This window comes from Otolemur garnettii, unplaced genomic scaffold (genome assembly GCF_000181295.1).
Source record: "Otolemur garnettii isolate 467f Iridium unplaced genomic scaffold, OtoGar3 scaffold00047, whole genome shotgun sequence".
NCBI classification, from domain to species: domain Eukaryota; kingdom Metazoa; phylum Chordata; class Mammalia; order Primates; family Galagidae; genus Otolemur; species Otolemur garnettii.
In genome coordinates, this window is record NW_003852442.1 from 6,736,572 (window position 1) to 6,755,562 (window position 18,991).

An 18,991-nucleotide genomic window follows, 5' to 3' on the forward strand; every position below is an offset into this window, starting at 1 on the left:
CTTGACGCTAATGGTAGCTAAGCTTTATCTGAGGGTTTTGCTATCGTCGTTTCCCATCAAAGCGAAATGAAATCCATTCTCAAAAGTCTTCCTTTTGTGTAGGAAACAAATACTAATCTCCGTGTGATGTTGCATATTTAGCACTGTCATTTCTAACAAACAAGTCTGGAACAGTGAATTTTTAACGCGAGGAGCTTTGAAAAAACCCAGATGGTCTATGTTACGATCCCTCCGCTGACCAATTAAAGAAGAATACCTGAGGATGGGGCCCCGTTTTCTGTATTTTTTAAAGACTCCCCAGGTAGTTCTGGGACAGAGTCAAGTTTGAGAACCCCTAGCCTAGGTAAATGTTTGGCCTTTTAGAGGTATTATCGTCCACAAATGCCTCATAGTTTCACATGGCAGGATGATTTGTTAAAATGCATGGAATTTTTTGTTAGAACTCGACTCTTCTTAAATATTAGTTCTTGAATCAAAGTTGCATTAATGTTAAAAAAAAAAATGCGTGCTATTTTAGAAGACCATGTCGCACTTATCAGTTACATGATCTTAGGCAAATTGTTCTCTTTTTTGTTTTGAAATCACTCAGAAGAAGTTGCAAAAATAATACTTTTCATGTACCCTTTACCCAGTTTGGGGAAATTATCAAATTATCTGAGAATCTCCTTTCCTTCTCTGTAGTGTGGAGTTTGAAAAAAGAAAAAAAGACTTCAAAGGGCTGCGGTTGTGAGAATTCAATGAGATAACCATATAAAAAATGTAGAAGGCAGACTTCTAAAATAGCCCCCAAGATTCCTGGCCCTTGTTGGACACATGAAGTCTGATAAGTTCATGAACTCATCCTAGAGAAAGTGCTACATACCTCACAGCTGAATATCACTATGGTCACCTTAGAAGTACTCCCCTTGGGGAACTGTGCAGTGATGCCAAGTGCCTAATCTACCCTTCAAAGCAATTTTGGAACTCTCTTTCTGGAATGACCATCAGCACTGTCATTGTATGAGGTCTGACAATTAAGTTCTCAAATTTGCCACCATGGGCTTACATTGGCAGCACCATATAAACAAGTGAGTGAGGTTTCATAACCTTGGTATATCGGTGTCTCACAGCTGTGTTCCTGTCGACATGAGGCAGTGTCTTGTTGGGTGGCATTTGTTATTGTTGTTTCATGTTTTTGTGTGCCATACAGTGGCTGCTTTGATGATCATTCCAGAAAAAGAGTTCCAAAATTATTTTCAAGGGTAGACTAGGTCCTAGATTGGTACATAGCTTCCCAGGGGGAGCACTTTGAAGGTGACCTTAGTGATATTTAGCAGTGAAGTGTATAGCCCTTTCTCTAGCCCCAGTTCATGACCTTGACTGTCAGATCTTAGACACTTTCTCCCATGTGAGAAAGTATTCAAGGTATTACTGGGAAGGAATTTCATTTATTTTTATTGTTTGGGATTCATTGAGGGTACCAAGAATTAGGTTACATTGATTGCATTTGTTAGGTAAAATCCCCCTTATAATTGTGTCCTGCCCTCAAGAGGTATGCCATATACCATGACACCCCACCTGCAACCCCCCTTCCCTTCTCCCCACTTGCTTATTTCCCTATCCCTCCTTGTATTAGCTCGTCTACTGCCTTCATATTAGAATAGAGTACATTGGATTCTTGCTTCTCCATTCTTGTGATGCTTTACTAAGAAGAATGTATTTCACCTCTATCCAGGTTAATACAAAAGCTGTAAAGTTTCCATCTCTTTTAATGGCTGAATAGTATTCCATGGTATACGTATATCATAGCTTGTCAATCCATTCCTAGGTTAGTGGGCATTTAGGTTGTTTCCACATTTTGGCAATTATAAATTGAGCTTTGATGAACAGTCTGGTGCAAATATTCTCACTATAAAAGGATTGTTTTTCCTTCTGAGTAGAGGCCTAGTAATGGGATTGCAGGATCAAATGGGAGGTCTAATTTGAGTTCTTTGAGGATTCTTCATACTTCCTTCCAGAAAGGTTGTATTAGTTTGCAGTCTCACCAGCAGTGTAACAGTGTTCACTGGGAAGGAATTTTAAAGATATAATTATGACTCCAAACTAGTTGACCTCAAGGCAGGGAGATTTTCCAGGTAGGATCTGACTTAATCACAGGGGCCCTTTAAATGTGGGTCTAGAAGTCAAAGACAGGAGGGATCAGAGAGGTTCATTGCTAGAGGGGTTTAACATATGAGAAATTCTCCATTTGGGCTTTGGAGATGGGAGGGGCTTTGTCACCAAGAACAGTGGGGGCGTCGGGAGCTTAGTGGCCTCTGGCTGACAGCAGGGAATGAGAGGCAACCAATTTCTGCCAGCAGCCTGCATGGTTGTGGCAATGGGTTCTTTCTTAGACCTCCTAGGAAGGAATATAGCGGGGCTGCCATCTGATTTTAGCCTTCAGAGACCATGAGCAGAGAACTCAGTCACACTGTGCCCACACTGCTGACTTGAACAACCAAGAGTTGGTGTTTTTAAGCTGCTAAGTTTGTTGTGGTTTTGCTAGCAGTGGTACAGAATAGGTGCAGCAAATGTCCACAGTGGTTACTCTACAGGTAACTTTACGTTCCCTTAGATATTCACCATTATAAATAACTTAGGATATTCTTATATTTAGAGTTTTTCATTAGAGCATTGTTGGTCGGAAGTATAATTCCTTCTTGTGGGGGGTGTGTCTGTACATGGTAGGGTGTTTAGAGGCATTCCAGGCCTCTGGCCTTTAGATACCAGTAGCATCCCTCCAGTTGTGTCATCAAAACTGTCTCCAGACAAAGCCAAGTGTTGGGCGAATGGGGAGGACGTAGGATGGGAGGGAGTATAGTTGTCCCCTAGCTGATAACTACTGATATGGCACTATCACAAACTGTCTTCTTTAACAAAATGCACTTATACATGTATATGTGTATTTTTCCCAGAATTTGTGATGTTGATTTCAGTGTGATGAACAGTAATGATTTAGAATAATGAGAAAGTTGGCTGCTGAGACAGCACAGGCATGGTGCATGGGGGCTGGGGATTGAGTGGATGGCAGCAGAGAAACCATCTGGGAATGCTTTAAAAGATGTGTATTTGCTTTTGAATTTCACAGCATGCCAACCCACATTGAAAATGCCTGGATCTCTAAAGAAACAGAGGTATATTTATAATAAAATTTACCCTTGCATTCTTGTGAGGAAGGCCCCTAACCATAAGGATGTGGATTCTATTTCTGGGTTTGCAGTTGACCTAGGATCAAAGTTAAATGTCCTCTGTATTCCCTTGACCTGTAAGAACAGGGGCAAGAGGCAGCTCTGGGAATGAAAGAGGGAATGTGTCTCTGTGTTCCGTGAGTGTGTGCTCTTGCCAGATAACCTTGAAAAAGTATGCAGGGTTTCTACCTATTGAGTGTGGTTGGGCTGTGTACACATTGACTTCTTTTAAAATAGCCCCCAGACTCAAAGGGATAGGAGCTGTGTTTTTTGGGGGGATAGGGTGTTAAATGATCCTTTATTGAAACATTTTCCTTTGTGATTTTAACTAGCTGGACATTCCACAGCACCACTGTTGATGTCATCTATGATGTCATGAGGGTGGTGGCCACCAACATTGCAGCCCACCAACTGGGCCATCCCCAAGATCTCTTTAACGGTTCTGGAGTGTTCTCTGGCTAAAGATCGGTGCCACATCTATCTGGCAATGTTGACAATCTCATCAAAAGTGCTATTGCTGTTGTGTTTCGTGTTTTTCTGTTTCTTTCTGTTTCTGGGTGATTCCTTGAGGGCTTTGATGATGAGGGCAGAGGCAGAAGGTACCCCTTCAGTCTGGGCCTGTCTGTTCTGGATAGTCAGTTTCACTGCAAGCCTCAGACCCTTCCAGTCACTGGTTGCCTTGGCAATGTCATCACCAACCTTTTTTGGAGACCAACCCAGAGGGTTGATCTTCGGGGCCAGGGCAGACGTACCAACTCACCACCGGTGCACCTCACATATACTACTTTGATCTCGTTGGGGTCAGACTTAGGCGGCATGGTGGAGCTGGCTGATGTCAGATGAACCCAGATTCGGGATGATTGAAGGAAGTTGCACCTTGGCCTCAGGAGCTGTTTTAACTGAATTGCAAACCTAGAACCTAGTTCTCTTGTTTGCGTGGACTCACCGCATCTAACCCTTTAACCTGTCTTTGTCGTCCCTTCCTTTCACAGACCCATCAGCTCACAGTGAATAGTGCATGGGCATTTATGTCCTCAGCAGCATCCTCTGAATTACTCAAGCTCTACAAACAGATAAGCAAAGTCAAAGTCAGTGTAGGGCTTGTATTCGGTCAGTAACTACTTGACATTTCTTCTTTCTTGTCCCTGTATTCCTTTATCCCTCCCATTTATCCATCTATCCACCCACCCATCCATCCATCCATCCATCCATTGGCCCACTCTTCTAACCTAAATCATTTATTCACAGCCTTTTATGTGCCTTCATATTACGAAAGAGGGTTACACAAATGACAGTACCATTCCTAAGTAGTCCAACATAACGTTCTCCATGTGAGGGTAGGGAATAATAATGTTGTAAATATAAATTCATAAGGACACTGCACCAAAGTTATTATAGTGAAGGCACATTTAAAGCACCAGGGAGCACAAATAAGGAAGTGATGAGACTAATTTTTAATATGTTAGCTAAGCAAGGTAAGCAATGGCATTGTACTTGGAGATACAGAAATGCCAGGTCAGCTTATGCACAAGGCCATATCAATTTCATTGCTCACATTCAAAATGTGCCCACTTTTGACCACTTATCATTTCCATTTCTCTTGCTGCATCCACACCACTCTCATCTCTCTCCAGGATTCCTGCAGCAGGTTTTATCTAGTGGCTCTTTTTCATCTCTGTCCCCATAGTCTGTTCTCATAGTAGCCGGGTTATTTTACCCTCCTCTACGCCAGCTGATGGCTTTCCCTTGAGCAGGGCATGCATTTCGGATTTCTTACCATGGCTACAAGGTCCCTGTCTCTTCCGTCACTGTGTACTCCACCCCAGTTCTTCTGGTCCCAGATGTCACATGTCAGTGACTTTGCACCTGCAAGGCGCATCCCCCAGACAGACATCTGGTTCCGTCTCTACTTCCTTCAGTTCCCTGTGCAAATGTCATCATTGCAGAGCGCTCTTCCTGACACCTCTGTCATTCCTCATTTTCTGCCTTATTTTTCTTTGCAGCCACCTCTCAGCCTCTGATTGATTTTCTTGCATATTATACCCTTTCCCTCTGGAATATTGGCTCCAGGAGGGCTGGGGCTCTGATCTCTGTTGTTCTCTGCCGTATTTCCAGCGGCTGGAGTAGTCTAGTATGTAAACATTTGTTACGTAAACATACATAATTATCACTCTGGTAGATTATAAATAGATATATATATGTTTGGAATACTTGGTGCATTGGGTATATTTCTCAATCATTCATTCATTTGAAAATAAAAGACCATCACTTTGATATTTTTTATGGCGGGATTCAGAAATAACAGTGGCCACCTGTAATTTTTTGCCTGCCTTGTATCTGTCCCCCAGTCTTTTGATAACATTGAAGCCTTTCTTGGAGACCTACCCTTACTACCTCTGCCGTAAGTCCATGAGATTTAGGAGGAGGTGACGTGTTTTACATAGTGACCAGCCAGGACATCAGCTATCATTGACTGCAGTGCTTAGTTCAGGGATAAAGACAGAGCAAGTTCAGAGCCAGTAACATCAAATTCTGGGAGACCTGGGGGTAGCAAGTAGGAGAGAATGTTAGTGCAGAGTGGCTTACAGCCATCCTGTCCCTTGAGAATAGGGTCATCACAGTCATGATGTCCAGCTATTTTAGGCTTTTCATGCTTCTGAGCAATAGCCTCCTCTTTTTGTTAATCTGATTTAACTTTAGTTTCTGTCACTTCATAGAAATGAATGAACTATGGACTCTTTCTGCAAAGAGCTCAGAGTCTCAGAGAGGTAATAGGCAGGCGTAATTCAACAGGGGTGTTGGGCCTGGAAGGGCCAACAGGTACGTGGAATGGGCACTTTGCCTGTATGCTTCACGGATCAGCATTTATGGGGCACAGCGCCCACAGCGCAGAGGATTATGGCATCCAGCATTGTCAATATTTGCTCGTCACACTGCCTCTTGGATACGTCATTGGTCTTGTTGATTCGCGGCTTTGTATGTCAGTTTTCCTGCTATTACTCACCTCTCCATGCCTGTCAGCCCTAACTGCAGATGCCTCCAAAGTAGTAAATACAAGTGAGCACATCAGACGTGTGTCAGGGAGCAGTTGGAGGGAGACAGAGACTTCATGGTTGGCTTAGAAGATGACTTCACACTCTGTAACCACTTTTAATTGATTTCTTTGATTTGTTTGGACGACAGCGTGTGGGGTAGGTAATGTTGTAAACCAAGAATGCTTAGTGATGGATTACGTTGCTCAACCTTCACATGCAGTTTATTTGCGTCTTTGAAGATGTTTATTTGAATGACTCTAATTTTAGTCTGCAATAGACTTTTGCTTTTTAATAATGACAACAGAAGTGTGTGTATGTTTCCCCCACCCCATGGAATCCTCTGTTTCTGTTTTCTGATGCATGAAACTTTACCTCCTCTTTGCTCCAGCATAATGCTGTGTGGTGGAAATATAATGTAAGCCAACCTTAAATTTTCTAGAAGCGACATTAAACAGGAAAAGAAATGGGTAAAAATTTTGATGGTATTTAATATATAAAAAATGTTATTTCAGAATATAACCAATATAGCAATTATTTAGTGAGATATTTTTATTTTTCACGTGAATTTTTAAAGTCCAGTGTACATTTGGGGGTTTTTTGTTTGTTTTGTTTTGTTTTTTGAGCCAGAGGCTCACTTTTTCCTTCTTGGTAGAGTGCCATAGTTCACAGCAACCTCAAACTCTTGGGCTCAAGTGGTCCTGTTGCCTCAGCTTCCCAAGTAGCTGGGACTACAGGCACCCACCACAATACCTGGCTAATTTTTGGAGACAGAGGTCTCGATATCAATACTCATGAGCTCAAGCAACCACCTGCCTTGGCCTCCTAGAGTGCTAGGATTACCCCTGGGAGCCACCGCACCTGGCTTTCAGTGTGCATTTGAAATGTAGCGTATTCCAGTTCAGATCAGCTACAGTTCAAATGCCCAATAATGGCTGCTGTACTGGACAGTGCCGGGATAGCCATCTCCTACCCCAAGGTTCTCTTAACGTTCATCTTTATTGACTAGTCTACTGAAATTGCTTGTCTTCAAGCTACAGTTTCTGAGCATGGATACTTGTCAGCTGAATATGATGTGGACAAGTTAATATCTTAATTTGGTGGCACTTGGTCATTATATAATTGCATAGAAAATCATACAATTCCAGTGTGAATAGCAGATTCAAAATAAAGATGCCAAATGACATATTTCCCTTGAAAATAAGTGGAAGAGACTAGGTTTCTGAAAAGTTTCAGAATTTATGATTCATGTGCAAATTTTCTTCTAATCATATTTGGTCAAAACATCCTCATTTAATAAACTTCTACTCTTTTTTTTGTTAAAGGGAAAGCTCTTTATTAATTCTCAGCTTCATGGTTTGTTTTTATAATAACTTTCCTAGTTACATGAAATAACCTATTTAGAAAGCAAAGCAAAATATAGTTTTTAAAAGATCCATGGTCAGGAAATTAAAATCCAATGCCCCACTGTTACAAATTTCCTCCTCTTCTAGAGGATTTCAGTGACAAAAATAATCCTAAGTAGTGGGCATTCAAAAATATATTGTATCTGACTGGGGGTCATATTTAATGCATCAGAAAATTTAGTTACCATGTCTGAGTTTCCCTTGCAGATGGCAAATGCCATAAGAAGGAAGGAGAATTCAACCCAGTAGAAGGATTCTCATGTCCTGCCCCAGATGTGGCTTCTGCCATAGCTTTACAGACTGACTTTGGTTCTAACGTTACATATATTTTTGTTGATGCCTGGCTTCCTCAGGCCAAAAGAGCAGAAGAGAGTTTTCTCAGGGACACATGAAATGAAGAGCAGGTGGCTTTTATTCTGCAGAGAGAATCCTCAGTTTAGGGGCAAGGCAGTGGGTGATTTTTATGTGTGCCTCCTTCCTCTTTCTTCCTGTTCTCGTAGGTAAGCTGAGCATGATGGGCATGGATTAGCCAGGATTCTCCAGAGAAGTACAACAAATAAGAGTTCTCTTTTTTCTCCCCCTCATTTTCTTTATTTCTTTGTCTTATTTCAATAGATTCGGGAGGTACAAGTGGTTTTTTGGTACATGGATGAATTGTACTGGGTGTCGTGGTGAAGTCAGGGTTTTTAATGTACCTGTCCCCTGAACAGCATGCATTGCACCCAGAGGTAATTTTTGATCCCTCGGTCCCCTCCCAATCTCACCTTCTGCCCCTTCAAAGCCACCTGTACTCAGTCCTGGGTTTGATTTTAGCTCATTTCTGAAGAGGGACTCCAATAGTATTGCCCTTTCTCCTTTCTATTGCTCAGTTTTATTCTCAAAGCCTCACTTTCTCCGTATGTACCATTCTCTATGACTCTGTATACCCATTGCTTAGTTCCTACTTATAAATGAACATGTGGTATTTGTTTCTCTGTTCCTGAGATACTTAGTAATGTGGCTTCCAGTTCCATCCAGATTGCTGAGAAAGACCTTATTCCTTTCTTTTTTATGGATGAGCTTCATTACATTGACACATCTGTCTACTCATCCATCGATGGGCACTTAAGCTGATTCCATATCTTTGCAATGCAAATTGTGCTGTGATGAACATATGTGTGCGTGCATCTTTCTGATGTAGTGACTTCTTTTCCTTTGGGGAGATGCCCAGTAGTCAGATTGCTAGATCAAATGATAGGTCTACTTTTAGTTCTTTGTGGAATCTCTATGCTGTTTTCCATAGTGGTTATACTAATTTGCATTCCCATCAATATTGTAGAAGTATTCTCTTTTCAGTGAACCCAATAGATTATTTGTATATATGTAAGTATTTATGTATATGTGTGTGTATATGTATACATTTGCGTATATGTATGTATAAAGAGATTTATTATAAGAAATTGGCTCATGTGTTATGGAGACTGAGAAGTCCCAAAATTTGTTACTGCCCAGGTGGAGCCCCAAGAAAGCCAGTGGTGTAAGTTCCAGTGCAAGTCAGAAGACAAGAGAAGACAGATGTCCCAACTCAAAGACAGGCAGAGAGAGTGATTCTCCCTTACTCAGCCTTTTTGCTCTATTCAGGTCTTTAATGGTGAGCCAAGGTGCCCCTCATGTAGGGTAAGGCCATCTGCTTTACCAGTCTACTGATTCAAATGTCAGTTTCACTCAGAGACACCCTCACAAACACACCCAGCATAATGTTTAAATATCCATCTGGGCATCTTGTGGCCCCATTGAGTAGATGCATAAAATAACCATCACAAGGCCTTTCTATCATTCTTGGACAAAGTTGACCTTGCACTTCTTCTCTTTTATACTCCAGTTATGCTTCTGTACTTAAGTGCTGTGATTATGTCGGTAATGTCTGTCTCCTACACTGGATGGCTGGTCTCCTAAGCATATAAGCTCCATAATAATGTGCATCATTAAATATTTAAAAACTCCAGCTCAATGCATTGGCTCATCAGATATGTCTTGAGTGATGACCAGATTCAACCAGAGAGCATCCAGGAAGTGCTATGGCCTGAGTGGTCCTAAGAAGGGCCTTGGCATGAGGCTGCCTCCAGCGTGCGCTTTCCCACTAGGTGGTCAGGAAAGGTATCACTGATGAGTTGATGGTGTAGTGAAGAACCAAGGACAGATGTAAGGGACCTAGCTGCATGGCTGTGCAGGGGGAGAGCATCCTGGGAGGAGAGGCAGCAAGTGTGAGTGCCCCATGGTACGTAGCAGTGGCCCCAATGCTCAGTAAGTATTGCCATCACAATAAATCCTTGTAGCCACATTACTTGCTTCTGCTCATCACCCAACAAGTAGTCAGTGGATGTTGATGCTTCCTTGGTGCTTGGCAGGAAAATAGGGGCTTCAGTTGGAATAAATGAGCCACTTTGAAAAGATAGGATGGTCTTTCAGAACTGCTGGATGTTTGCCACACGATGAGTGAGGTTTGATGATAGAAAGGAAGGCTTTGGAAAGATTTATTGCTCTAAATGCATTCTGTTGCCATATTGACTGTGCACAACCAGCTGTTTGCAGCCACCTGTACTTGGTCCTGGGTTTGGTTTTAGCTCATTTCTGAAGATGGAACTCCACTATTATTGCCCTTTCTCCTTTCTAGTGCTCAGTTTTGTTCTTGTAGCATCACTTCCTCAATGGATTATAACAGTTGGGGAAAGGTCATGGGTTACCTTCTATAATGGTATGGAATCAAGAGACTTGGGTTTAGTTCTAAGATTCTTAACAAATACTTGTGTAAATCATTTCCTTTCTCTGGGTCTCAGCATACTCATTGGAAAAGGAAGGAATGGGTCTCAGTGCCCATAGGTCAGTGGTTAGGGTGCTGGCCACATACACCTCAGCTGGCAGGTTCAAACCCAGCCTGGCCTGCTAAACAACAATGACAATTGCAAAAAAGAAAAATAGCCAGATGTTGTGGCAGATGCCTATAGTCCCAACTACTTGGGAGGCTGAGGCAAGAGAATTGCTTAAGCCTAAGAGTTGGAGGTTGCTGTGAGCTGTGACACCACTCTACCAAGGGTGACAAAGTGAGACTCTGTCTCCAAAAAAAAAAGGAAGGGATGGGATTAGAGATGTACTTATTAAATTGCCAATTCTTTGTCCCTGCACAGGCATCATTTGCCGTGTTTGATAAAATTCAGATTCCTAGGACCCATGCAAAATCTATTAAATCACAGTCTTAGGGGCTGGGACCCCTGGCATCTGCACTGCCAAAAAGTTCCCTAGAGGATTCTCATGCTCACCAAATTTTGAGAGTCAGTTAAAATAATTAAAAGTAGCCTGGCTCATACATTTAAAAAAAGTTTGATTCTCTATAGAAAATTTCTTTTTCAAATTTTGGGTTGCAGCCAATTAGTAGGTCATAAATCAATTTAGTTGGTTGCTACCAACATTAGTAAGAAAGGAAATATATACAGTAACGTAAAATAGAGTAGCCTATATTCAGTTGTATACTACCTCGTAAGGGTATCTAATGAAAATTTGGGTGTGTGTATATTTTCCAGACCATATTATAAATATGTGTGGGTTTATGTACTGATTTTTAGCCATTTTTAGCTTTTAGTTGTATATTTAATGGCTATATAGAATGGTTTTTGTAACTGTCTCTCACAAAAAAATAGTATTGTGTGAGTCAGTTGGGTCGAACCTAGACAAATGTGGAGACTTCTACTATGGGAGAATTATTGGGAGGTATGGAATCATTGAATAAATCTTTCCTAGCACTGATAGATCTTAAAGATTATGGACATCTCTATCCATTGTGCCATTTTTTTTTCTTTACCCCAAAAGCATAAGAAAGATTTCCATTAAGTATTTGAACAGAAATGGAGCGTTTTCCCTCCACTGTTAGCAAATGCTTGCCTTTGATAGCCTAGCTTTTAGCTGAGCTCATATTCAAGACAAGGCTTGTTCGGCGAAGCAGACCCATCAGAATGCTTCACATAAACTCCATAAACCTGTTGATTTAAGGGTTTCAGTGTATACTGTAGGTCATCAAGCCCAAAACAGAGCACATGGTTTTTGATCTGAGGATTCAGTTCTCCATTGTAAATCTGTCATCCTGGGCTGTTGAGTCAGCTACTGAGAGCAGAATGTCTGTGATACTATTTATCCTGTCATATCAGCTTAGGAGAACAGTTTTTTGTTACTCTCTGTGGGATAAGCCAGTCGCTGGTTAAATGCTACTTTTGACGCTAATGCAGTTTCTTATCTCTGCTTTCTTCAGCGTCTGCTTCCTAGGACAAGGCTTCAGGCAATGTAGGTTTAGTCTGACTCAAATGTGGCCACTCGATTTACAAGGTGCTTCTGAAATCCTGCATACCACGTCTCTGGTTTAAAGAATGTTTTGGTTGTTGCTTTAAAAATAGTTAATGGAAATGGCGTATATACAGAAAGGTGCGGGAATAATGAGTACAGTAGCCCCTCTCATCCATAGGGCTCCACAGACCCCCAGCGGTGCCTGATTGCAGGTGGCACTGAAGTCTGTACACCATACACACACAGATCAATCCCCCGCTTATGGACAAGTATGTTTCTAAGAATACACACTATGATTTTTCCTATATACACTTACCTATGATAAATTTACAAATTAGGCCTGCTGGGCTCAGGGCTCATGCCTTTAATCCCAATACTCTGGGAGGCCAAGGTGGGTGGATTGCTTGAGCTCAGTTCGAGACCAGTCTGAGCCAGAGTGAGATCCCATCTCTACTAAAAACAGAAAAACTAGCCAAGTGTAGCTGAGCAAGAGGATCACTTGAGCCCAAGAGTTTGAGGCTATGTTGCCACAGCACTCTCTACTCAGGGTGACAGAGTAAAACTATAAATATATATATATTTAGAGACAGAGGCATATATAATATACGTAGGCATATATTATGGTATATATATATATTATAGGCAATATATATATTTATTTAGAGACAGGCATATATAATATATATAGGCATATATTATGGCATATATATATATTGCCTTTATATAATATATATTATAGGCATATATATATTTATTTAGAGGCAGAGGCATATATATGTATATGTATAGGCATGGTAAGAGATTAACAAATAACCAATAATAAAGTAGAACAATTATAACTATGTACAGGCGATTCCCAGTTATGGATGACCAAACTTAACAGCATTCCATACTTACTACTGGGCTCCCAAGGCTCCCAAGAAGAATCATTTATAAGCAAATGAATCAATAATTTGCAAACCAGTTTCTTCCATAGGCGGGGACAAACCCACGTGGCATAAGAGGTTTGATGGCATCTTTATGCCAGACTCTTCTCATTGATAGAGAAGCAGCTGAGAGAGACACAGCGCCAGGAAAGTTGAGGACAAAAGGACGAGCTGGAGCCTTGTGTCTCACTGACACAGGGTTTGCTAAGCTTGAGAGCAGGTTTACAGAGGTACACCATGCAGTTAGCAGGGACGTCAGCTGCAGCAAGGCCAGGCATGATGAAGAAAAGAGAAAGCCCATGCCATTAGATACCTTCGTCCAGAAACTAACTTCAGTAGTGAGCTCCCCTCTCCCAGCAACAGAATCAAGTCCTGATTCTCCAGCGCCCACTGCATCCTCTCCAGCACCATCTCCATCGTCATATTCCCGTTAACATTCACCTACCTCCCTGCCTCAGAAACGCCCCCTCCAGTAAGCAAGATGAGGTGAGTGCTCATCTTGAATAGTCCTTGAAATTTTGGCTCCCTCAACTTCTTGTCTGAGTTTTTTGTTATGTTTTGTTTGAATTAAAAGAGCACAATAGTTTCTGTAACTTATTACAGTGCAAGGGTATTATTATTATTACTATAGTATCACACAGTATTACTACCCATGAGCCATGAGAGTATTGTTATTATTACTGTACATGTACTGTTCATATGGGATCCAAGTTACACACAAATCTGACCTAAAGATGGTCTTAGAAACCTACTTGTCTGTAACTGGGGGATTGCCGGTAGTGTAATCACAGTCACATGAATGGGGTCTCCCCCTCTCTCTTTCTCAAGATCTTACTGTGCTATATTTAAAATACCTTACTGTGCTATATTCATCTATTTTTGGATGGTAGTTGACCTGAGGTAACTGAAAACAGAGAAAATGAAACTGCAGATGAGGGAGGGCTGCTATATACAGGTCAATTAATTTACAGGAAGAGGCATCATTCCAGAAACCTTTCTCATGCTTTCCCTGAATTCCTAATTGTCTCACTGTACAAATGTAATTGTCGCCATGACTTCTACCATTGAAGATTAGTTTTGCCTGCTTGGGAGCTTGTGTCAAGGGGTAGAACAGAATGCTCTGATTTGACTAGCTGCTCTTATTCAGTGATATGTCAGCGCTATCCATCCAGATTTTTGTATGCAGCTGTAATTTATTCATTCCCATTTCTTTTTTCTTTTTTTTTTTCATTATTATTTTTTTAAGACAGAGTGTCACTTTGTCACCCTGGATAGAGTGTTGTGGCATCACAGCTCACAGCAACTTCCACCTCTTGGACTTAAGCGATTCTCTTGCCTCAGTCATTCCCATTGCTTTATGCAATCCCATTACATGAATATTAATAGCTCCAACTTATTTATTTGTTCTTTTTGGTGGCATTTGGGTTGTTTCTGATTTGGAGTGTTGTAAACGATGCTGTTACGAATACTCTTATACTCATTTCTCTTGGGTGTATTTGTCTAAAAATGGAACTTCTGATCATTAACTCTGTGCAAATTCAGCTTCGGCACAAAAAGGTCTACCAGTTTCCCAGAGTAGTTCTACCAATTTCCATTCCCTCAAACTGTCTATGTAATTTTCACTTTTCCTCACCTTCACCAACATTTGGTATTTTTGTGTTTTTCCTTTTTTTTTTTTTAAATTTTAACTAATGGGAGCATGCTAAGTATATCATTGAGATTTCGTGTTTAGTATCATTGATGACTAAAAAGGCTGAGCAGTTTTTCACATGTTGATTGGACATTTGAATATCCTTTTTTGGTCAAATGTCTAAGATTTTTACCATTTTTCTATGGGATTATGTAAATATGGAATCTTCTTGGAAAGTATATTTTCTCTCACATTCTGCTGTTATTATTTATTTTTTATTTTTTGGAGACAGAGCCTTAAGCTGTGGCATCACAGCTCACAGCAACCTCCAACTCCTGGGCTCAAGCGAGTCTCCTGCCTCAGCCTCCCAAGTAGCTGGGACCACAGGTGCCCGCTACAATGCCCGGCTTTTTTTTGGTTGCAGCTATCATTATTGTTTGGCAGGCCTGGGCTGGATTCGAACCCATCACCTTAGGTGTATGTGGCTGACACCTTAGCCACTTGAGCCACAGGCACCAAGCCACATTCTGCTATTATTGAGGAGATTGTAGAAAAGAGAGAAAAGTAAAACTTGGGAATGATGGGGACAGTTAACAAACTTCTATTCCACACCTCTTTTGTGGCTGGTACTGTGAAGAGCCAAGAGATACAGATGCTACATTAATGCTGATAAAGAGGAGTAATCATTTTGTACATAAGATCAATTTATTTTTAATGAAGAACTGTATGTGAGAAGGTAGTGGGCCACTTCACTCTGTTATCAGACTTTCTTTTATATGTAGCTAATAAAATAAAAATATTGTTCTCGGTCAGGGCCCGAGATTTTAAGTACTATGTACTGTACTGGCTTTTAATTGATAATTATGATTCTCATCTTTAGATATATAGTAAGGGCTTTGCTTTATTACTCATTAAAATATTTTAATAGACACATTACAGAGATTATACTGTTAGTATCACCATCTTACAGAAAAAGAAACTGTTAAAGTTTCAGACTGAATGTTGGTGTCCCCATCATCTTTCCATTCCCCAGTTTCTGTGTTGAAGCCCTAACCCCTAATGTGACTTTAATTGAAGGTAGGACCTCCTATGAGGAGGTCATAAAGGTTCAGTGAGGTCATAAGGGAGGGGCCCTAATCTGATAAGATTGGTGCCCTTTTAAGGACAGGGAGAGACACCAGATAGCTATCTCAATACCAGGGGAGGATACTGCTGAAAAGGTGGCTGTCTCTAAGCTAAGACATGAGCCCTCAGCAGGCACCAAATTGGCCGGCACATTGACCTTTCCCGCTTCTAGATATGTAAGGAAACAAATTGCCATTGTTTAAGCCATCTAGTCTGTAGTGTTTTGTTATGGCAGCCCCAGCAGGTAATATAAGAGGTTAATCACTCAAGGTCTCTCATCTATTGAGCAGAGGAATAACTTTTGTAGGCTGGTTTCTTGTTAGGAAAAGTTGTGCTTAGGAATACACAGCAAGGGGCCATTTCCTAAAAATAATTTCTCCACCATGAAATGGAGTTGAAACCTGACTATAATCTATCAGCTCATTTACAGCATTGCAATAAATCTGCTCTATTGATGAGGGAAATCAGAGCTGCCCTGGGCTGTGGGTTGGACCTTGCAAGCTGTTCTCCCGAGAGGGGTGGAGCGGTGCTAGGGATATTGAAAAGAATTCCACCATTTCAGTTTGATTTTCATTGAGAATTGAGAACTTTGGGATGCATTTGACCAAGAGCTGCTTGTCTGGACGTGAATTTGGATGCACTTAGCTGACAACATGCCTCCAAGGAGTCCAGATTTTCTCTCCCGGTCCCAGCACAAGGGGTGGCCAAATGCTGCTTCAAGACAAATACTCTTTGTCAGGATTTGAATGTCACTTTTAGTCAGAGCTGATCTGCCCAAATTCACTCTCAATTTTTTCCTCACCAGTGCGTAAGGTAATTAACAGCAGTGCAAAAACCAGTTTTTCATTTTTTTTTTTCCTGGAGTTTCTGACCTTGTTCTTTGAATAAGACTCTGTTCAAACATCATTTTCAGCAAAAATTTTTCTCTGCTGCTCCCAGACTGAGTTAAGGATTCAGGCTTTGAGCTCTCAAGGCTGATTTTTGTCACCAGGGCTGCATTGCAGTCACCCATCCACTTGGCCACCTCCCATCCTGACTGGTAACTCCTTGACCATAGAGGAGGTGCTGATCATAAGCACATTTGCAGTTTCAGACCCTGGCATAGAATCAGTCACATTAGATGCGCAGGATCACAGGGTGGACAGTGTGAGAAAGAGATCAGAAATGTGGATGGACAGAATGACCTGGATCAGGCTTTGGGGAATTAGACCCTCTCATCATACAAATAGGTCAAGCAAGCAAACGGAAGTCTCCCATGTTATCAGTTATCCCACCTACGACGTGCTTGAGAGTCCAGTTGTGTCTGTTCTTGTTTCCAAGATGGTTTTTAAACAGTATTTAGCCATACAGCGTTTACTGTGAACTTTCTATGATTTTATTTCTTCTTTTCTTATGTTCTTGCCATTGGTTCTGTTATTAGCTTGAAGAGAAGCTCTGGGTCCCTTTGATACGGTATGATAACAATGAGGTTCACACTCAAAATCCATCTCTTCCTAAATATAAGTTTTTTGTGGCCCGGAGACATTATCCTCCAAATCTGTTTTCTTGTTGCCCTGAGAAGCTCTGTCTTCTTCCTTTGGGTTGCTGGCATCTATCGCTCTGTGGAGTTCCACGATTGTTTTAGCAGAAATGCAGAAGTCAATTCAAGCTCTCAATTTCTTCACTGATATCCCTCCTCCACTTCCTCCTGTGAGGGGACACAGACATCTTTAAAGGCCAAGGCTTTGGATTCACAGGAACTACTGTTTAACAAATTTTCAGAGGTTATACTCTAAAGAAAGCTTGATCCAAAAGTAACCCCAGTTGTTCTTCAGATCTCTGCTCCAGGTCACACTCTTAGGAAAGCCTTCCTTCCTATCCAGCCCTCTTTCCCAACTACATTCATTTAAGATTCTTTGTTTTACACTTTCCTGGAATCATGTTTCTTCCTTTCAAAGAATTTACCTTCATTTGTAACTTTGCACTTAAGTTTGTGATTCTTTGGTTCTTGTTTGTCTCTGGCCCTAGACTGCAGAGAGGTGTAGTGAGGCAGGATCATGTCTTATTTTTCACACCATCTTTAATTCATGTGAATATCCAACATACATATTTTGAATGAATGAATCAATGCCTCAGTCTCCCCTAATAGGTAACAAGCTGACTGAGACTTGAAGGTCATTTAGATACTGTTCAGAGGACCTAACACAGGCAGCAATAGACTATATTCCAGGCAGAGGGAACCAGATACCCAGAGGGCAGAGAACTATTGCCTTCAAACCACATTGGTCAAAAGCACCCACCCTAGTATTTTCTCTTCTCACATGGGGTACGGTAGTGTGACGTATGGGTTGGAAGCACAGGAGCAGAGGATGGTCCATCTTGAGTTCAAGTCCTGGTGTTGCCACTTCATAAACTTGTGCCATCAGGAAAGTTGCTTTAACCTTCATACTGCCTACATGCAGGTATCATCGTGTGGATTTAATGAGGTGACTCAAAGCATGCTCAATAAATACTGGTCATTATTATTAGCCAGTCCAGGGATTAAAAAAAAATTCTCTCTGGACTTCTATTTATCCACTCCATTGCTTAATGATACAAAAACTGTTCCCATAATAAATTTTTATCTTTCCTACTTATCATCTATATGACCTTGGGTGAAGTTACTTCTCTGTGTATGGTGTGCCTCAACTGTAAATTTGGTGTTACTATTACCTACCTCATAGTTATAGTGAACATGAAATTGACTTAATGGATATACAAAGGGTGAAACAGTATTTGGCACGTAATAAACAATTCACGTAACCGCTATCGTTGGAATGTATAATGATGATAAAATAATTGTTAATAGCGTATCACCCTGTAATTGTCTTCACATGTATTTGATAGAGGTTGTGTTTCAATGACATCATGGGGCATTTCCCATTCGGAAGCCAGAGACAGAGGTCAAGAATTCAGGGCATTCAACCATGGTTGGAGTTCTTGGTCTTGAGCCAGGCAACTCTTAAAACTGCAGAGTTAGAGTTGTAGGAAGAACTAGAAAGTTAAAACTTTAGGTACTTGGGGGGTGGGGAGACCGTAGGGAGGTGCCACAATGCTAATGCAGGCTTTCTTTGTTTTGCAAAAATATATTTTCTGTTGTTTAGTCTCTAATTCTTGTTAGTCAAATGCACTTTTGTATATCAAGGGGCAGGGAAGGCACATAAACAATCTCCTACTTAAGTTGCTTTTTAAAAGTTGTTTACATTCTGCCTAAATCTGGGACTTAAAATTTGTTCTGGGGGTTGAAGTTCTCATTAGTAACCTCAGCAAGCCCTCACTAGTGGGGTCAGCTCTCTACTTCCCATGCTCCTAGCTTCAGGCCATGCTCAAGGATTTG

General features: G+C 41.1%; 1 protein-coding gene and 1 pseudogene across 1 annotated transcript in view; one reads left to right on the forward strand and one right to left on the reverse strand.

Moving 5' to 3' along the window:
* ADAMTS18 (ADAM metallopeptidase with thrombospondin type 1 motif 18) overlaps positions 1 to 18,991 on the forward strand; it is a 127,115-nt gene that overhangs the window by 15,080 nt on the left and 93,044 nt on the right. The gene's annotated exons all lie outside the window — the stretch shown is intronic.
* LOC100952732 lies at positions 3,531 to 4,084 on the reverse strand (annotated as a pseudogene).